Source organism: Diceros bicornis, chromosome 22 (genome assembly GCF_020826845.1).
Source record: "Diceros bicornis minor isolate mBicDic1 chromosome 22, mDicBic1.mat.cur, whole genome shotgun sequence".
Taxonomy (NCBI): domain Eukaryota; kingdom Metazoa; phylum Chordata; class Mammalia; order Perissodactyla; family Rhinocerotidae; genus Diceros; species Diceros bicornis.
Genome location: NC_080761.1, coordinates 48,992,516 through 49,009,813, shown reverse-complemented (window position 1 = coordinate 49,009,813; position 17,298 = coordinate 48,992,516). Strand labels below are relative to the sequence as shown.

Sequence of the window (17,298 nt, the reverse complement as noted above, 5' to 3'; positions counted from 1 at the left end):
TCAGATAAGCATCTCAGTGTTGAAGATCTCAAGATCCACCTATTTATTGTGTAGCCTCATTTATCATTCATGGTGGAGTGCCTTGGGAAGGCCTTGAATTCTCTCTGGTGGGGAGCAAATGGTACCTTTGAATTTTATTCAGGAAATAAAATTCCTTTCCAAATAAAGTTATGACTCACCCTCAAGAAGAGACGCTCAAACTGTTCAACTAAGCTAACTCATATGCCAGTCCCTGAACCCAAATCTGGGAATGCTAATGCAAACAGAACCATTTTTGTTGGAGGCAACGATGCTTAGAATTTTTGGAAATTTCAATTTTGCCACTCCTTGATTTGTGTATTGAATGAAAAAAGAGGATAGATGGACAGATGGATGGATGCATGGATAGAAAGGAAGAAAGGAAGAAAGGAGGGGAAAAGAAAGGAAACAAGAAAAGAACAATGGAAATACAAAAGAAAGGAATGAAATAAAGAAAGAAGGAAAAAGGAAAAGCAGGCAGACACTTGGATAAAAAAATAGATTAAAATCTATTTGGCAAAAATGTGCTGAGAGAAAACAAAGGAAACAATATATTTACAATATCATCTAACAATTCTCTTGAAAATCACATAGAATTATTGCTTGTGAGCTGAACTTATCTTAGTTATTATGGAAAACTAGTATTTGAGTTTGGATGGATTTGGGTCCTTAATATCCAGAGTCAAATATTCAGAGGATCAGCATAAGCCCCTTTATTTGTAAAATATAATGGTATCAACTGTGTTTATTTTACCTAATATTCCATCTCACATGTCAGGACTCACTATGAATGAAATATTTTCCCTCTTTTCAAGAAATTTGTACAGTTGGGGATGGTACGGCATTGTGGTTAGAAGCACAGGTTTTGGAGTCAAATAGAACTAAATTCAAATATTGACCCTCTCTTGATATACCTTTCTGTGTTTTCATTTCCATTTTAAAGATAAAAGAGTAATAATTGATCTTAGAGTTTCATTGTGAGAATTAAATGAGGTAATATATTTAAAACTCTTAGCACCGTGCCTGGCACATAACCAACGCTCAGTAAATGGTAACTTCTGCCAAAAAATAACTGACAGGCAGATAGTCATTTAGGAATGTGTTATTTTGCTTATATGCAGAGGAAGCCAATAATAAATTAATAACTATTATTGATTTCATTTAACAAAAGCGAAATCAGGATTTATAAGAGAGAGAAAAGAAGGAGAGAAAGGAAAAACTATAGAGTTTGAAAACAGTGAATTTTGGATAAATTAATAATTAGCTAGAAGAGAGGGTAATCAAGGTGTTCTGCTCTTGGGCAGATGGATGAGCATCAAAGACAACAACATCAGTCTTGTATGAATTCTCCAGAAGAGCCTGACTGTTGAGCTGTGGACTGGGGGCTGGGCTACCTGAATGAATGATGTCCATTGGTGTCTTTCGCGTGCACCTTCACATACGTTATGCCAGGTCTGCACCACTTCCGTGACCAAAATTTCTTTCTTTTCTACTTCAAAATCTAAACGCAGCCCTCTGATATGCTAACTTACGGTGCTCTGCACTTTCCTTGGTGGTGCTCAACTCATTTTGTAATTATAAACTTACTTTTTGGTTGATTAGTTGCTTTCTTTCCCCTAACTAGACTGTCACGTCCACGAGAGTATGGATCTACACGCTCAGCGTGTGGCATGGCATGTCATATATGGCAGGTGCGTACAGTGTGTGGGGGAGGATGGGGGAGGCAGGTGTGCACACTATGGTATAAGACAGGTACAATAAAGTGCTGTGATAGTTCCTGTCTCAAGAACTATCACCCTAGATTTGAGCATGGGAATTAGAGAAAGCTTCAAGGAACAAGTGCCATTTCATCTGAGCCTTCAAGCATGGGTAGAATTTAAATATTCCCAAAGAGATAGCACAGAACATGGTATAAAATGTGTCTCAGCTTCTCTGGAAACTAAGGTCTCTGAGGGCGTTGTAAGAGTTGAGGCTAGAAAGGTGTGCCAGTCATGTTAGACCAAGCCATTTGACAATGGGGAACCCCTGGGGAATCTGGGTAGGAGATGAGATGTGCTCATATCTGTGCTTCAGAAATACAAGTGTGGTAAGGCACAAAAGCCGAATGTGAGGGGGAGAAATATGAAGCCAGGAGGCGGCTTAATATGGGCTAAGTTATTCTTTCTGTTATTTCTATAACAGTAGAGTAGTTTTATTTACACTAGCAAATAGTCTACCAAACATTCTGAGTTTACTTGATTTAGACAAATGATGATGATGCTCAATTCTTGGAGGAATTTTTTGTGAAACAAAATCTCCAAGATGAATAATTAGAATATCTTGAAGACTATTCAAGCCTTTTCTATACATGCATTTATCTATGTCTGGCTGGCATGCAAATTAGAGCTTATACTCAAATTCCAGGGAATTATATCACGGAATTCACTGAGTAAATAAACCCCAAAAGAGCTAAGGGGGGTCTTGAATATATGTAGAACTCTTTATTTAAATTAGAAAGCCAGGTGAACCCTATTTTGACAAATAGGATTTCCAAGTTTACGTGGTTAATAATAATAACATTCACTGTGTGGCTCTGGTGTTCTAGCTACAATAGTAGGGCATTATATACATTATTTCATTTAATTGTCATATAAAGTAGGTGTTTTAGTCGGTGTTCTCGAGAGAAGAAATGAGCCTATATACATATAAGGAATATATACGTATAAGAAATTGACTGATGAAATAATGGAAGCTGAAGTGTCCCATGACCCTCTGCAAGCTGGAGACCCAGGAAAGCTGGTGGTATAGTTCAAAGGCCCGGGGGCTGGAGAGCCCATGGTGTGGTTCAGTCTGAGTCTCAATCCAAGGGCAGAAGACCCACATCTCAGCTCAAGCAGTCAGGCAGAGAGAATTCAATTTTCCTCCACTTTTTGTTCTATTTGGGCCTCAACAGGTTGGATGATGCCCACCCACATTGGGAAGGACCATCTGTTTTACTCAGTTCACCAATTCTAGAGCTAGTCTCTTCCAGAAACTCCCTCAGAGACACACTCAGAAGTAGTGTTTAGCCAGATACCTGGGCATCTCATGGCCCAGTCAAGTTGCCACATGAAATAAACCATCACAGTAGGTAACGTTTTCTCCAGCTGTCTAACGGTTTAATAAGATCTTAGAAAGGTTACACAGCCCGTAACTGGCAGGTCCAGGTCTCCAGCTTAGTTTTTCGAACATCCCCTTCACTAGTCTAGAGGCTCTTTCCTGTGCCTGGTAAATAGCTCCTTATTATTTTAAAAGTATTTTTTTCCAGCCGAGCAGCTTACCATGAATTCTATTAAATTTAAACACACACACACACTCCTGTCTCCACCTTTCCATCCCTATCCCTACACTCACTCGTCCCTGCCAGTTTCTGACCCCACCACCCCCATCTTCCTCAGCTCCATTCCTCCTTCTGAAGGGCATTTTCTGCCTCCAGGGAGCCATAGGTGCCCTCAGCTCATTCAGCTCCTTCATCCTGCCCATCCCTGTGGTGGTCCTACCCTGGGCCACCTCTGTCCTGGTCCCAAGCCATCACCTCCTCCCTTGCCACCTCCACCGCCACATAAGGTTGGCTCCTCTCTCACAGCTGGCTGCTTTGCTGTCTCCAGGGCAGATATGATAGCAGAGTCTTATCACTTCAACCTTCCACCAGCGAGGCTATGGAGAGGTGGGTGGCAGCGACAGATGGCGAAGGCCCTGAAGGCAATGGTGGGGGCACCTAGAGGCCAATGGAGGGCCAGGATGTGGCTGCCACCAAGTAGGAGGCAGCCAAGACGGTGGCTGCAGAAGAAAGGGTGGCTGGGACGAGGCCCTGCACTGAACACTAAGAACGCTCCCGCTCTCATGGGACTGACGTTCTAAGGGGTAAGAAACAAGAGACAGGAGTAAAATATAGAGCGGCATGCCTCGAGGGAATTTTCACTCCTGCTCCAGTGACAGGACCACCCCCTACTGCAGAAGGTAGAGTGCATGGTGCGGCTACCACGGGCAGTAATTAAGCCAAAATAAAGATTTTTTTCACATTAACAAAACACTGAGAATATTCATTGTCAGAATACCTGCACTACAAGAAATGTGAAGTTCTTCAGGCAGCAGGAATACGGTACCAGGCTGAAACTTGGATCTGCACCAAGAAATTACAAGTTATAAATGGAATTTTTTAAAAAGGTAAAAATTCATTTGGGTATAGAATTCTGGGTTGAAAGTTGTATGATTCTTTCAGTACTTTAAAGATGTTCTTCCATTGTCTTCCCTTTGCATTTTCATCATTGCTCTCTCACACACACACGTGCACACACACTCACACATGTGCATTATATATATATGTATATATACACATGTAGCACTGGTTACCATCCAGGTGGGAGGCTCCCTAGTAGAATTTTGTTTGTTTCATGGCTAGTGGTATCACCATACTTGCAGCAAAAGTTTCATTTTAACAAAGAGGCAATATGTTTTAAATTGCTCCAGTGCAATTATTAACAAAAAGTGCTTGTGAACAGAACAGCTGACTCTTTATTGGGTGCATTGTAAGTGTCTTTGCAATCTGTATGTATTATTCCATGTATTCCACACAGTAGGTGGTTACTATTACTAGCTCTGCCTTGAGTCGAGGAAACTGAGTCTCAGGTCAGTTCTCACTGGGTCCATGATTCATCTGCTGAGAGCTGAGCTGGAGCTAAAGCCTGGATCCCTTTGGCTTCAGGCTGAAGTGGTAATAACTCCTCAAACGCCCACGTGACATTTAGCATTTCCCAGTACTGGCGTTTTGTTTGTTTGTTCAAATAAAGATTTCTAAGACATCTAAAAAGGGCTGGCGGCTATACTGCGCTTGACAAACCCAGGAGGGAAGGACAAGGAAAGATGGAGGAGTTTATAGTTTCTGTGACTGCACCAAATGTGACCATATTAAGAAAATCTGATTAGATAAAACTCCTTATGGAGAGAAAATGCCTTATATCACACATCTCAAAAATTGGTGTTGCGAATATCTGTAGGTCACACCCATTTTACTTAATAAAGTCAACTCTTGAAAAACGTAGTCTTGGAAGACTACACTTTCAGCAATTATTTCTGATTGATTTATTTGAACCAGAGATTCTCAGATGCTATGGTTCTGTGTAATTTGATTTTTACATTTCATAAGGAAAAAATAAGAGAAAAATACATTATACCACATGTCTGGAGTCCGCCAACATGTTCACAGCATGTTCACACGGAAAATGGGAAAGTGAGCCATGACGTAGTTAGGATAGGCTAACTGCTTTAAAAAACATGTAAATAAAAATATACAATTAATCAATTACAACAGAAGTATATTTCTTGTTCAAGCAAGTTTTCCTGGGTGGTTAAACAGGTTGGCAGAGCAGTGCTACTCTGTGTAGACATTTAGGGATGTCAGGGAGGCTGACAGATGCTCTGCTATTTTCTATACATTTCTTCTAGAGTCTCCTTGGGAACCACTATTCCAGGCAGCCAGAAGGGGACAAAAGCACAGAGCATCATGGGAGTTCTTGGGGCCAGGCCTTAAGGTAGCATGCATCACTTTTGCTCAGATTCCTTTGGCTAAAACCTAGTCACATGGCCGCATCTACCTGCAGGAGGGTTTTGGAAGTGTGGTCAGTGATGGGCAGCACTTCCCATGAGAGCTGTGTGCTGTCCGAGGGGAGCACAGCTCTCTGGTAGACAATCAGCCCTGTCTACCACAGCCCACAACCAAGCTTTGTCATCCAGAGGGTGGCAAGGTATAAAGAAATGTGACAGAATAATTATGACAGCTGTGATTTATTGAACACTAAGATGGCAGACACTCTGGTCAGCTCTCTACTGACAGTCCTTCAAAATTAGTGGTTTTTTTAATGAAACAATGCTGTGGTGGAGGGTGGGGAGGAGGTTGGGCAGCAGTCAAGTTTCTTGAGTAGCCAGGGAAGCCTGCTGGTGTGTACATCAGGGCTCTGCTCAATCTGGAAAACTGATGTTTCAGAGAACTTTCGCATTTATTATCTAATTTGAACCTCACAATGACACAATGAAGTAGGTAAGACAAGTCCTACTGCCATTTTGAGGAAAGGGAAACTGAAATACAAAGAGGTAGGGCTTTATCTAAGGTCCCCCAGCCACTGAGGACTAGACAGGATTCCTGACCTGTGAGCAGTAGGCTAGTATTGCTTCCCATGTAGCTTGCTGCTCCCCTGGTACTTTAGCTGGATTGCAATTGTCCAAAGGGCAATTAAATTGAGACCTTTCCAAGAAAAGGTATTTCTTGATTTTTGGTCAATAATAGTGCGTGTTTTGTTTGACTGCTTCTGAAATTTTTTAGCATTAGAGTTGAAAAAAATACGTTCCTGCCTCCCTTTATTGTGACAGCTGAGTGAGAGGAAAGACCTTTGAATTGGTGGTGATAGAGGGGCCAGGATAATTTACACCAGGGTAAGTTAGTTTGCTGACATCCTAGAAAACGTGGTGCATGAGCAGAATCCTGAGGAGAATTTTTCATTCCATTGGCTGATGTAGTAGACCCTGCCATTCAACTGTTCTGTCCCGCCTGAGATAAGAAGGCTGCACAGAGACTGCCTGGAGGGGGACCTAGTTCCCACCAGCCCTGAAGCTGGAGGTCTGTTTGCCTGTGCTGTTGATCGTGCAGTGGACTTCAAGGCCTTTCTGACCTTCTGGAATTAGAAGCAGGGATTCATCTCATTCTGCTCAATCCTCTGATGAAAGGGTAATGTTCTACAATGAATGGTCACCAGGCCACCCCCGCCCTGAGTTTCAAGTCACTTGGAAACTCTTATAAGCTACTGTCCTCCATAAAGTGCTGGAGTAAATCACTACCTTCCTTTACAGGAACTCACAGACTTTTAAAACCTCATGATGAGCGTGAACACTGTGGAGTCACACCTCAAGCCTAGATCAAAGGATAACATTTTCCTGATACTAATATAACTTCGGCCTCTTTTACATTGAATCATCTTTTTCAGCAAACAGTGCTGGAACAATTGGATATCCATAGGCTAAGAAAAATATACATCAATGTCAACCTAAACCCTACACCTTATATACAAATTAACTCAAGACTTAACTCTACATTATACAACCATGAAACTTAAAAAAAAAAGAGGAAATCTTTGGAATCTAGGGCCATGCAAAGAGCTCCTATATCTGACACTAAAATATGAACTATAAAAGGAAATACTGATCAATCGAACCTCACCAAAATTAATTTTTTTTTGTTCTGTGAAAGCCCATATGAAGAGCATGAAATGACAGGTTACAAACTGGAAGAAAATTCAGCAAACCACATATATGACAAAAGACTAGTACCTAAAATATATAAAGAACTCTTAAAATTCAACATAAAAAAGCAATCCAATTAAAAAATGCAAAAAAAATGGAGACATTTCACTGAAGAAGGTATGCAGATGGCAGATAAGCACATGAAAAGATTGAACATTAAGTCATTGTTTAAATGCAAACTAAAACCACAATAAGATATCACTACCCACCTATCAGAATGGCTACAATAAAAAATAGTGGCAATACCAAATGCTGGCAAGGATGCAGTAGGAATGTAAAATGGCACAGTCATTCTGGAAAGATGTTTGACAATTTCTTGAAAACTAAACATACAACTACTATATGACCCAACAAAGGCACTCTTGAGCATTTGTGTCAGAGAAATGAAAACTTATATTCACACAAAAAACCTGTACATGAATGTTCATAGGTGATTTGTAACAAAAAAAAACAGGAATCAGCCCAGATGTCCTTCAAGGGATGAATGGTTAAATTAATTGTGATACATACATACCAAAGAATACTACTCAGCAATAAAAAGGAATGAACTATTGATACACAAAAACTTGGATAAATCTCCAAGGAATTAGAAAGCAAAAAAATCCAGTCCCAAAAGGTTACATACTGTATGATTCCATTTGTATGACATTTTTGAAGTGACAAAATTTTAGAAATGGATGACGGATTATAGCTGCCAAAGGCTTGGGAATGGAAACAGAAGGAAGTCAGCATGGCTATAAAAGGGCAACATAAGAGATACTTACAATGTTGGAATTGCTCAGTATCTTGACCGTTGTGGTGGATACACAAACCTACACAGGTCATAAAATTGTACAGAATTTAATACAGAGACACAGACACACAAATGAATACAAGTGAAATAAATTTAAATAAGATCAGTGGATTGTACCAATGTCAATATTGTGGTTGTGACATCACACTATAATTTGGCAAATTGTTACCATTGGGGGATACTGGGAAAAGCACACAAGGGATCTTTCTATATTATTTCTTACAATTGCATGTAAATCTACAATTATCTCAATAAACAAAAACTTTGATTGAAAAAATGTCTTTTGTAATCCACTCCGAATTTAGTTTCTCTCACTTCTCTCATGACTCTGTAATTTAAAGAACCTATCGAGGAAGTCAGAGGAGGAGTATTCGATGTTTCTAAATGAGAGCCCTCTCTTATATTCATCTTCCCCTGGGTTCTTTATCATGTGATGTACAGCATCTTCCAATTAGCAATTTAAATGCTTCCAGATGGACTCAAGTTCTTCAGCTCTCTCAGCACCAAGACTATCACTTAAAGTCAAACATGTCTTCCCCATTGCCCAGCATCCATACATCAAAAGATGAGTTCCACATTTACATACACCTCCCCTCCCCATGTGGCAAACAGGTGATTATTTATAATCCAGTTTACAGAGGGGCCTATAAAAATCCTTCAAGCCAAAAAGAATACAGAATGATAGCAGATGGCCCTATCCTAAAATGAAGAATTAAAGATGTTAAGCAGAAGAACAGTTAAACAAAAGAACATAAAGACTCACAAAAGGAAAGCCAAACTGCTACCCCTTTAATTAGATAAGCGCATTGCTCAACCATGTCGATCATAAAACAGGCTAGAACCTGGTACAACACCATAAAGGGATACTCCCAGGCCATTGGAGGGGCATCATGTATTGCTCAGCCCCCACCCCCAACAAACAGAAGACAGTGACTACTTGTAGTGTTCACAGGACCCAAACCCTGAGTTTACACGTAGAACTGGATTTGTGGATGGATGCCTGCTAGTTTGTTAGAACGCTACTTGAACTTCTTTGGCGGCAAGATCAATAGCAGTATGGGGGTGGGGAGGGTGGAGGTTTTATCCCGGAGCGTTAATAAATGAAGCCTCAGTAGCTCCAACCTTATCTCCACTGGCTGAGCCATGAGTGCCACCAGCTGCAGCATGACCTGCATTACCATGGTATCCTGATGGCCTCATCCACTGTCCCTGGGCTGGCAATAAGTGGAGGACTAAGGACTTTGGGTTTTAAATAAAATTTCAAAACCCCCTCCTCCCTTGGCTAAGGGACCCAGCCCAGCTAGTAGGGCTTCACATGGGTCAGGACTGAAATGAGCATCATTCATCTGAAATTATAAAGACTGTGGGAGTCAGAGAGTGTGCTCAACAAAGAGCTTAAGATGGAAAACAGTCCATAAGCCAGAGACGAGTCCAGATGGTCAAAAACTATGGAGCCCAAGAGAAACAGCAAGCACCAAATAACAAAATCAGAGGTCAGAGATCGAACTATCAGGGAGCGGACCAGAAGCAGTAAGCACAGTATACATTGAAGGGGCTTTGAGCCAGGATTAGACCTTTTCGATTGAGCCACCTTTATGCCTGCAGATGCATTGTGGGTGGGAAGGCCAGCTGTTAATATAGGACCAGAGATATGAAAGCAGACAGGGAATGATTAAAACGTACAGAAAACACTTGTGTACTCAGCACAGCTAGTCACTGGGGAGTACCAGACTCAATAGTTTGTAATATAATCACTTAAAAACTCCAACCATGGTCTCCCCCTAAGTTCCACTGGGATTTCCTAGACACAGCTAAGTCACAAGGGAACAAAAGATTAAGAAAGTTTCCACATTTACTCTCCAAATTAAGTGACCTCTTGTAAAGAAGCAATTATTAAACTTGCTATCAGGTTTAAGTGGGAGAGCATATTCCCAGGAAGTCCCATAAAAAGGGGAGTACGCTATGACCCAACTAGATCGAGAGAGCGGGTAAACACAGAAAGGAATGAGATTTGACTGGAGAAGCTTCAGGAATTCGAATGAGAAGGCTAACAGTGAGGGGGCTGTATGTAAAATGTTTGGCAATCATCAAAGGGCCAGGCTGGCAGAGGAGGCAGGCTGTAGGGCACTCAGGTCAGGAAGCATTTCTTCAAGGCAGACCAGGGTAACTGAGGCAGGGGAAGAAGGCAGCATGAAAAGGTTTCCACATTTCTCTCACTGACTCTTGGGACAGGTAAATATCTTCAGAGCAATGATGGGTGGTAAAGTATTTCTATTCCCTGCAGATACAGATTTAATCAATTGCAGAACAGATATTCCCCAAAGACAAGAAGTCTCATCAGAGAGAAACTCAAGGCAATGATATAATTCCATTGGGCACTCATGAAGAAAATCCTAGTAACCTTATTGTTCCTTTTGGGCAGGTTTGATTCTCCAAGGATATCACCCTGTTCAATGAGGAATTCACGACTGTTGCCATGGGAGCCGGTGCTGAGTACCAGATAGCACGGTTGCAACGTATCGAGCACAGGGGCACCACATGAGAAAGAGGTAACGAAGCCAAGGGTTAACAATGCAGGACTGTAACAGCAGTAAGAGACTTACAGAAGCCACGTGGGTCACAGTAGGTGTTACTGCTCAGATTTAAAGCCCTGTCATTATCTAAGGGAAAGAAACAAATGCTTTATAAATGAGCTGTTTAAATAAAGGCACTACTTCTTTCCCTTGAAGGAGCTGCTCAAGAACAGAAGAAAGAGGGTAGCTGTTCCATTTCCTGTATCTTGACATCTTCACACTTAAATTTCTCTGTCTGACTGTGAAGGTCCTCTCATATCCTACTTCCTTCTACCCATACTTCCTTATCCTCACTCACAACTACCCATTCTAAGCCGCCCATTCTAGTCAAGCAAGTATGAGTAAAGAAACCAAACAGAAATACTGTCTGGTGGTTTTTCCATATAAAAATTGTTTCTTATATTAAAAAGCCCATTATCTTTGCAGGATAAGACATTCAACGGAAGAGTAAGAGGGACTCTGGAATACAGCGCTGGCCACTGGAGCCTGAAAAGGTGGGCCAATCATTCTCAGGATACATCAGTCTTTTCCATCTGCAAATTGAATGGTGCAAGGGGGCCATCATTCAGATATGGGAAACTAAGGAGTAATCCAACACTGAATATGGATTTTGACATGCCATAAGGTAGATGCTGCTATAGGATATTAGTTCAATATTTCCCAGAGTATATTCCATAGGATCTAAAATAAGGATCAATGATGAGACAGTCTATGCTTGAACAAATTTTGGAAAAGCTACATTAGACCAAAGTAAGTATATTTCTCTCTGCAAGACTACTCAGAGTCATTAATTTGTGAATATGGACTGTGATTCTGCAAGGGTTGGGGGAGGCAGCTATAGCATAGCAGTATACATTTCCCATTCATATTCGACCATGAAAACCTTTTGTTCACTGAACATCTTTAAGGACTATTGTTTTTTAGACTCTACTTTGGAAAGCACGGTATTAAGGAGAGCCGATAAAAATTAACAGAGTCTAGGGGCCAGCCCGTGGCGTAGTGGTTATGTGCTCCCGCTCCGCTGCTGTCGCCTGGGGTTCAGATCCCAGGCACGCACCGACGCACCACTTCTCAGGCCATGCTGTGGCAGTGTCCCATATAAAGTGGAGGAGGATGGGCACAGATGTTAGCCCAGGGCCAGTCTTCCTCAGCAAAAAGAGGAGGATTGGCATGGATGTTAGCTCGGGGCTGATCTTCCTCACAAAAAAGAAAAAAAAGTTAACAGAGCCTATGATAATGATGCTTGTCAAAGATACCACATGATCGTTAAGAAACCAGATCTGATAGAACCTAAAATCATAGCTAAGTGGGCCTGGTGAGGGGCTACCCTGAGGATAAATTAGATTTTCACAAAAGAACAAGACAAGGAAGGCAAAGCCCGTGTAAACTTTCTGGAGAACCAAAAACGGCAACTGTAAGGTCAGAACTGGGTGATGCGGAGGTGAGAGGAAAACCCACAGGAATTCGGATATGGATGGTCTCACATTTGTGTGGCTCTGGAGTTTGTATACAAGATGATAGCCCCTGATCTCATAAATAATGTGCTACCAGGGCTTCTTAACATGCCAGCTTAATTTGCAAAGTAATGAAAAGCACACTAAGCTAGGAATCCTGAGCACTAGATTTTCAGTTAGCCCAGCGGTCTGCTAGAGCCAGCTTGCAGTAGCTCAACAGGAGCCAACTGTGTGCATCTTTTCCCAGTTCCACACTGAGTAAAGTCAGATTGGCAGCCATGGTAAAAATATTTACACTACAAAAATTGATAAACTTTACAAATCACGGCTTTCTTTACTCCATCCATGCACTCCCCCACCCCCAGCCCAAGACACACGCAAAGCTGCGTATTAAGCATTTACCAGCGTACCGCTGGCCATGACCTAGGTTTGTGACATTTGGTTTATCTGGCCTTATCTATAAAAATAAATGACTTATATTAAGTTTTCATCCTTTTAGAGTATGAAGACTCAATTATAAACTAAAGCAAGGTATCAAATACATGAGAAAGTCTGTTTTCTCAGAAGTACTAGTTTGTTGAGAAAAAAACCATAAAGACAAATAGCTATGATGAACTGGATAAGTTTTAAACACATATTTTATTAGTCAAAGTAGCACCTATAGGTTTGATAAATATTAAATACGAGGGAGACTACTGATATTTATTTGATAACAAAAAAGACAGCATTTAGAATAACTAAAATAATTACAATTCCCACCCACCCTTGGGAGTCACGGCCCACAATTTGGGAACCAGTGGGCTCCCTGGGGATTCCCAAAAATGGCCAAGCAACAGAATCACTGGAGATACCGTTAAAATTCATCTTCCCAGGTTCCATCCCAGAACAACCTGATAAGAATCTCTGAGAACAGGCCTAGAAATTTGTATGCATAGCAAACTTCTCTAGTTACTCTCACGTAAGTGCCAAATGGCAGTTCACCATATTCATATTCCTATCGGGATGAGCTTGATGATCTTCTATTTCCTTCTGATACAAACATTCTATAACTCTGAAAGCCTCTTCAATCCACCCCGAGTAGACCACACTCGAAATATTATTTTTATTTCTGGAGACTCCAGGGAAAAAAAATGGAAACATATCAAGAGCAGAGAGACCAATAGGATGAGGAATCTGCAAACTGTGCCTCAGGGGAAATGGTTAAGGAACCAGGAAAAATTCTGCTTAAAAAAAAAAGTCTGAAAACAACTGACCAAGAAAGCTCCCCAATTGGTCCTCTACGTTTATTTCACTTCTTGCTTCAGCTTTGGGAACTAGTCCTTTGTAATATGAGGTATAGTTGTTAGAGAAGCATTCCTTATAACCAGGGTGACCTTACAATTTACCATGCAAACTGGCACACTTTGAGAGCGAAAGGAGGTGCTTTTAGGAATGACCCTGGGACATCGGCATAAACTTGGGCCACCTCAAGCAGACTGCAAGGTGTGATCACCCTATTTGTAGCAAAATAAAAGCTACCTCCCAGAACTTTCACCCATTTATCCTTATTCTTCCTTTTAAGCTATAAACATCAGTCTAATTTCGATATCCTTCAAAAATTAGAAAATAGCTATTCTGACTTCCTTTCTGGTTCTTTAACCATTTCTTATGCAGAATCTTAATTTGTAAAACAGAATCAAAATGGTTGAAAGGGGTGATGAACCCAGGCTCCACCTTTGCCCTTTCCCTTTGCCCCTTGCGATGGTGCTTCAGGAACCTCCAATAGATTCTTAGGAATTGGTAGTTTGAAAAACTAAGCTGACCAGGTGGGCATCATGAGATGACCTTTCCAATGTTAAGTCTTAGAATTCTTGGATGACTCTGCATTTTGAATGCAGGAATAAGATGGCAAGGGGAAGAATAATATTCAGTAGGCTTATAATTCCCAGTTTTTCTACTATAAAAAAGTTATATGTCAAGTACATACAAAGTTGTTATATTGTAGAGTATAAAAAAATAACAATGCAACCAACATCCAAGCAACCACTAAGTTAACTTTCTTTCCAAGTTAAAGAAAGAGAATGTTCACATTGTATTTGAAAAGTCCCTCTGTTACTCTTCCCCTTCCCATCTCCCTTCTCTCTCCTACCCCAAAAAGGTAACCACTATCTGGAACTTGTGTCTGTAATTCCCTTCACAATTTAATGGGATCCCTTTAGCTGAGGGGCCACGAAACTCTGGATGAAGACACCTCCCCACTAGCCCCCGTCCTGCGTAGCCCACAATTGCTGACAAATCCTTGAGGCTATTTTCCTAGACCTGGTTAAATTAACGGATAAAGACCCCGGACTTGGCTGTTTCCCCAGCTGATTTGATGTGGCTATTATAGAAATGCCAAGTCCGTACAGCTGTGCAGAATGCCGAGCCTTTTGACTGAGGAAACGAGTGAATCTGGCCCAGAAAACTTTTCACAAACCACTGCTTCTCACAGTGTTTTCAGCCCAGAAATTGACTGTGGCAACCTTTTAAAAGAAAAATGGGCTCATTTAAATCAGAAAGCTAACTGAGAGCAGAAGTTAACAAGAGAAGAAAATTGGAGAGAGAGAGAAAGCTGAGGAGGGGCCTGGCCCCTTCAGTCGTTAAGTTAGAAAGTATTTTTTAAGACCTTGTGTTTTGCCTTACACAGTCCTTGCCCACATGTCGCTTCAACCTCGTTTGAGGAGAAGATAGATGCAGGGAATAATTATATTATGAACAAGGCGTTAAGCTATTGAACATCTTTATACCTGAGTGCTAAACTGTGTACCACAGGCCACTGGAGAAGAGCATAATGCCGTGTAACAAAGGAGTAACTGTGAGGCAGAGCGAGGAAATACAAAAGACACTTGAAAAGGGAAAGATCAGCTTGGCTGGCATCAGAGAAATCTTCAGAGAGGCAACGACATTTGGACTGGGCCTTGAAAATAGGGTAGGGTATGAAGACATGAAGAGTGAGAGCATTTTTATACTAATAATGAAAACAACCAGCATTCACTGTGTGCCAGGTGCTGTGGTAAGCATTTTATGTGCATTATTTCATATACTTCTCCCAATAACCTCCAAAGTGTAATTATGCCCATTTTATCAATGAGGAAACTGAGATTTGGAGAGATTAAGTAACTTGTCCAAGGTCACACAACTAGATTGCAGCAGACAGGACTCAGATCCAGGATGTTTGACCCAATAGCCAGCGTGATGCTTCACTGCACAGGCAGAGGAGCAGCATGAAGGGAAACCCAGACATGGGAGGAAACACGCCGATGGCCAAGGAGTCGGCAAGGACTGGTCATGTTGAAGGGGCAACAGGGTGTGGACGTTTGGGCAAGTCCTTCCTCTGCTGAAAGTCCTTAAATATCTGCCCCATCCCCTGTGCCTTGCACACAGAGCTGCTCAAGATTGCTTGTTAAATTTAACTGGCAGTATAAGGACAGGCCCCAGCATGAGAAGCTATGATCTAATTGGGATTCTTTGCCTATTATATCTTGCAGCTTGACTAATAGCTTGAAGTTTAACAGGGCATGAACAGGTTTCTATGGGGAAAAATATCTTAAATATATCAATATAAGTTGGGAAAATAAGGGCTAACACCAGAATGAAGGTGTGAGTAGACTTTCAAGAGGTGGGAAGTCATCTTTCATTCATCTGTTCGTTCAACAAACATTTCCTGATTGGTCACTTTGTATTAGTCCCTGTGCTGGGGCACTGGGGATGTGGGCCCCTCGGAAGGGGCAAAACAAAAGGACACAGGCTTCCACTATGTTTTATGAGAAAATAGAATTCAAGTGAACATGTGCAGCATTCATTGAACAGTGGGCATTTATCAAGTCCCCACTATGTGCTGGTTGCTCTAGGAGATGATTCAGATACGTACCTGTCCTCAAGGGCCTCAAAGGGAGATAAACAGGTGAGCAAATAATTTCAACATAATCTAATGAGTGCCACCTAAATGGGGTTTATAAATGAAAAAAAAACATCTGTACCAAAGAAGGATATAAAATCCTGATGGGGTCTGCATCTATCGAGTTCACTCAGAATAACTTGAGTAGTTTTCTGTCTTGGTTGACTAAGAAGTTCATCTCCCTGAACTCCAAGGACTGGATCAGGTGTCCTCTTGAAAAACTTTGCAGCTCTAGGATTCTGATTCTGCACACCCACAGCAGCTGAGAAATTAGGACACACAGGCAAGAAGGGAAAATAATGTTAAGAATAACAGAACACCAAGTACAGCACTCAGATTTGCTAAGACCAAGTGATGCTCACTAAAGGGTAATGTCTTTTTTTCTTTTTGACGTGCTACCAAAATAGAAAACATTCATTTATTCATGAGCAGGTTAAAGTCCCAATTTCACAATATTAAGGAAATCACTTTGACCTAATTGTTAAATTCCGGTATGTCAGTGGTGGTCCACTGAAAGTCACATTTCGTTAACCAGAAAATGTGAATCCAAGTAGTTATGTTCCATCAGTTTGTTGGAAAATATAAATTTCAAAAAAAAATTAGAAATTCAATTGCATATATTTAGAAGAACAATTCTAAATCAAAACTCAATGATCTCATAGAGGAAGGATTGCGACAGCAAAGACAATCTTGTCATTAAAATTACTAAAAGAAGAATCTGGTCTTGGGATATAGCTTACTAGGTTGGGTGATGTTACGCCAATCACTTACTCTTTCTGGGCCTCAGTTTTCTCATCAGTAAAATAAGAGGATTGGCAAAAAGTTTCATCTGTGTCCTGTGCTATTATGAAAACCTAGCACTTTAGAATCATAGTCAAGGGATGGCAAATATTTTGGCCTCAAATGACAGCTGCAGTGTGTTGGTGTTAATGAGCTGGCTGGAGAATGGAGAAGGACTCTGATGTCCAGTCCAAGCTTAGAGGGAAAGAGCCAAGAACGTTAACACTGTCTGGATGGGGAAAGCGGGATGAGGGGCACAAAGAGCCGTTTTTGTTCTAGTTGAATCCTCACATTTTTTTAAGCTACAAAACTTGGACCTGGAGTGGTTTAGTGACGTGCAATTGTCACAGAGCAAATTAGTAGATAACACAAATTCTAAGTCCAATTTTTGCTGCCTATCACCTGTACTCTTTTTCTTAATTGGCAATTATTGTATCATCTTGTGTCTTGTTT

At 41.1% G+C, this 17,298-nt stretch overlaps 1 long non-coding RNA gene across 1 annotated transcript in view; it reads right to left on the bottom strand.

The window, feature by feature from the left end:
* The window catches only part of LOC131420148 (uncharacterized), a 109,862-nt gene that overhangs the window by 76,895 nt on the left and 15,669 nt on the right, over nucleotides 1-17,298 (bottom strand). The window contains exons 3-4 of the long non-coding RNA XR_009223484.1: nucleotides 16,148-16,327; nucleotides 8,094-8,141 (exon numbers count right to left, since the gene is read on the bottom strand). This is a non-coding gene — a long non-coding RNA (uncharacterized LOC131420148). The remainder of the gene's footprint in view (nucleotides 1-8,093; nucleotides 8,142-16,147; nucleotides 16,328-17,298) is intronic.